Genomic DNA, 4552 nt, shown 5'->3' on the forward strand with positions numbered 1-4552 from the left:
CCGGCGGAGGCGGCGGCGGCGGCGGCGCTCCGCGCTCCGACTCATTCCAATATGGCACGGGTGCAGGGCGCATGCGCCCGCGCCCCCCCCCCATCCGCGCTCCCCGGCAGCCCGCGCCCCTCGCACCGCGCGCGTGGCGCCCCCGGGCCGGGCCTCCCCGAGCCGACCCGCAAGTCTTCCAGCCCGGCTGGGGCCGCGCGGGATGCTAGGTGTTCGGGCAGCGAGGGGCCGGGGGGGTCGGCGCCGCCAGCCACCCCCGCCCCTCGTGCCCCGAGCCACAACTTGCCGCGAACATCCCCGAGGCCGTGGCGCAGGGCACGCGGTGGCGCCTCTGGCCCCCGACGGCGAGGCGGCCCCTTGCGGACGGGCCCCAACAGGGAGACGCGCCCCAGGGACCCAGCGCCCACCCTGTCCCTTACCCGACCCACGAGGGAAGGGCCCTCGCGCCTCACCTCGGGTTGTGCACGGAGCCCAGCGCCGTCCGCGGTTCGGTCCTCCCGCCCGGGCCGGGGCTAAGCGCGCCGCTGTCGTCCGCACGTGACCGCCTCGGGCAAGATGGCATTAGCGGAGGAACGGACGGAGCGGCGGCCGATCCCAGGTGGGCGCGTGTCGCCGGAGGAGAGGGCTGCGTCCACCCGCCTGGCCCACGTCGGGGATCTGGTGCGTGCTTCACGACCTGGAAGGGCACCGCAGTGCCCGGTGTCTACGAAGTCAGCATCGGGCCCCCAGGCGCACTGGGTGTCTCCAGGCCTCCGCAGGAGGCGCCCTGTAAATCCGTGTTTTCCTGCCGCTCGGGGCCCCAGCGAGGGGGCACAAGACGGCTGCCGAATTCGGGCAGGAGAGCCGGGGGCCCTGAGTCGGAACAGAAGTTGAAAGGTGGCTGCAAGGCGGCCCGGCAACCCGAGGTGCCCACAAACGGTTATGTTCTCCGAGCTCGCCCCTTCCCCTGCGAGCGCAGATGCCGGTGGGACACCCTCCCCCTCCCTTGCTGCTATGGGAAGTTCCCTCCGGAAGGGAGTCCTCCCGCAGCCGAGACCCAGGAGTGCCCCGACCCCCCGGGCCCGGGGAGAAGGTCTCAGACTGGGCGCTGATGACTCCTGCCTTTAAGGAAGGAGGCGCCCGCACTGCAAGAACGAGGTCTGAGGTGCCAAACTTCCCACTGACCTCACCACCGCGCTGAGAAATATTACCCCACTTTACAGACAAACTTGCCCTAAGTCACTAGGTGGCTGAATTTGAATTTGTTTCAACCACCACTTGAAAGACAACATGATAACCAGAGAAAGAAAAATGTACAAATAAAGTGTAATACTAGGGAACCCATAAAACCTTCCACCTATATACATGTCTTTACATAGTTGCAACCAACCACACATTTTTCTCCTGTGTATGCTACTATCACTTCACATTTTCTTCTATTCACATGATTCATTCTGAAGGTGTGCAGGTATCCTCATGCATTTATTCAGTCTTCTAATATGGTATATTTGGGTTCTTTACCATTGTTTGCTTGTATGTCCTTTAATTCTGCTCTCAGGACAAATTCCTGGCAGTTGAGTTGCCAAGTGGAATGCAGAGGGGTCTTGCTCCACAGTGCCATTGGCCCTTCCCAAAGCACTACCCCGCTTGCTCTGCAGTCTTACAGTAACGAGCGAGCGTAAGGAGTATAATACACATCTCTTTTTTCCCCTCCTACTTTGCTAGTATGTCAGTAGGTCAAGGTTACTTTAGCCTTTCTTAGATGGCTTTAAAAATGAATGTTTTTTCATCATTTACTGTCTGTATTACCCTTTCTGGGAATGGCTGTTCATATCCATTCATGGGCTGGGACTTGAAGCTCCTCTTACGTTGAATAAGCATTTTTTATATTATCAATATTATTCCTGTGTCATCAATGATGCAAACATTTCCCAGTCTGTTGTTCTTTCTTGTTATAATTTCACGTTCAATCTGTCATTCTAATCCTTTGTGATTTTATTGCTTGAATGCTGACATAATGAGCTTTCTTCCACCCATCTGATGGTCTATTTTCTGCTAGTTTTCTAAAATTTCATTTTATATTTAATTCTTTGATGACTATCCATCCCAGTTTATTTTCCTGTGTGGAATAAAATATGGACTTAACTCACCACCAGCATCACCAGTTTTTATTGCTTATGCAATCATCACTTATTAAATAATTTTTCCCCTACCCTTTGTTCAGTAAAATCTATTTTTACAGTAGGCTTTTGATTCAGGTCAATCTGTTTCTCCATTTCTTTTCACAGACCTCAGTTTGAGCAGATACCACATGGATCTATTGGTTCTTTAGAATAGGTTCTAACATCTAACAGGGTTGTCTTGCCCTTCACAGAGTTTCCTGTTATTCAGAATATCACTTGGTAGCCACACCGGTTTCTGTATCCATACACATCCTAGTTAACATATAAGGATTAGGAATGCTGGCTTTGAAGATGGGACCATCCAGGTCCAACACTTACCAGCCCCATGACCTTGGCAAGTTACTTAACCCATCTAGACCTAGGGGATATATAACATGGGAATAAGAGTAACATCAGCTTCACAAGCTCAATGCTAGACACATAGTAAATGCTCAGTAAATGTCACCTGTTGTTACTGATATTTTTAGTTCTAAAAAAAATCGAGGTTTTTGCACAAAGTTGCCTTAAACCTATGAATTAATTTAAATAGATCAAATATTCTATAATATGTCATTTTCCCAACTGGGACACGTGCTATCTTTCTATTTATTTGAATATTTTAAAACTCAGAAATCAGGTTCCTTGTTGACTCCAGCCTTCCTCCACTTCATGACCCCTGAGGAAGAGGAAGAGTGGAGATTTAAAGGAATCTTTACAGTGGAGGAAGATTTAAAAGCTACCCTTTGAGAGTCTGCCTTGTGCCTGGCTGGTGTAGGTGTGGGTATGGGTGTACACACATGAAATCTCTTTTAACCCTTGCACAATCCCTCGGGGTAGATCATGGTGTTCCCTGTGAACAAAGAGCAAACTGGAAACTTCCAGGTCACTCTTAGTGAGAGACAGAGCTAGGCCACAAACCAGGTATGCCAGTTCCTGCTCCTTGGAAATTAAGGTGGGAGTCATGCACAGAAGAGACAGCCCCCAGAAGAGCTCGAAGAAAACAGACTTCTGGTCATGGCACACCCCTGCCCCAAAGCCTCCCAGGGCTTTCCACTGCACTTTGAATATGTACAAAGACCTGCTTTGGCCTATGAGACTGGCCCTGCCCACCCTCCACACTTACAGTCACCACTCATCTGCTTTGCTTGCTATATGCTTTCCACCCTGTAAGTATGCCCAGGTCCTTCCCACCACAGGGCCCTTGCCCACATTGTTCCAATGCCTGGTACACTCTTCATTTTGCCTCCTGCACCCACCTTCACATAGCTGGTACCTTCACATTGTTCCGGTATCTTTTTAACAAGGTGGTCTCCTCAGAGAAGAGGTACCTACTTATCCCACATAAACAGGTTCTCTCTCTCTCTCTCTCTCACTCAACCTCCTTCCCTCCCTTCCTCCCTCCTAATTGTTTCTTCACAGTTACTTTTTATAACGTAATCTGTAGTTGTCATTTGTTTGGGTTCTGTCACCTTGTCTAATCCCACAGAAAGATATCAGGCCCCCTGAGGGCAGAGATGAAGCCAGCCCTTTCCCTGACAGGCATTGGGTGGATGAGAGGGTGTCTACTGGTCAGCTGGTAGCATGTAACACCAGAGGCAGGCACCCCATGAAGCACCTTGGCCATTCCCAATGCTGTCTCTATTTCCTGCTGGCTCTGTGGGGTAGAGCTTTTACCCCCTGTCCTCACTGACCAAGGGGTGAGTGTTTAATCATCCCATATGAATGCCCTATCCCTCCAACCCTTGCGTGCTACTTCCAGGCAGGCCTGCTCTCTGCAGTTGTGTATTCACCCAGGACCTTGTTCTGGATGAGAACATGAGGGCCAGGCCTGGGCCCTAGGCACCAGTAGAGCCCTGGGCCAGGGAGAGGGGCTGTTTTCAACCCCAGAAAAACTTAATTAAGTTCCGAAGCCTGCCAGGCCCTGTTGTCAGCCATCAGCAGCCCTCCATTGCCACTGGGCAGCCAGCTCCCTTTAATCAGCCCAAGTGACACAAGTCACATAATGAGTCCCCGTAGCTAATTACCCAAGTGATCAAGTGATTACTACCAACAAGTCACTACTCACATCATGCCAATCGCCACAGAGGCCTGGTCCACTTGCTGGCCCTGCTGCCTTGGGGGCACAGGCCACTGACATTTGTCCCCCCAGCACCTGCCCTGCTCCACCTCCATGTCTTAGCTCCTGCAAATGCCCCCACCAGCCATCCCTCTTTCCTATCCTGTGTTGGAATGGAAGAGGCTTCGGTCAAGTCCAGATTTAATCATCGCTTCTTTATGGAACCTTCTTTACGGGAGCCTTCACTTCTCTGGGCCTTAGTTTCCTCATCTCTGTAAAATGGGGATAAAGCCACCTGCCTACCCGGGTCCCGAGAATCCAAGGACATAATGTTTGTAAATACTCTTTGCAAACT

The sequence above is a fragment of the Ailuropoda melanoleuca genome, chromosome 4, assembly GCF_002007445.2.
Source record: "Ailuropoda melanoleuca isolate Jingjing chromosome 4, ASM200744v2, whole genome shotgun sequence".
NCBI classification, from domain to species: Eukaryota; Metazoa; Chordata; class Mammalia; order Carnivora; family Ursidae; genus Ailuropoda; species Ailuropoda melanoleuca.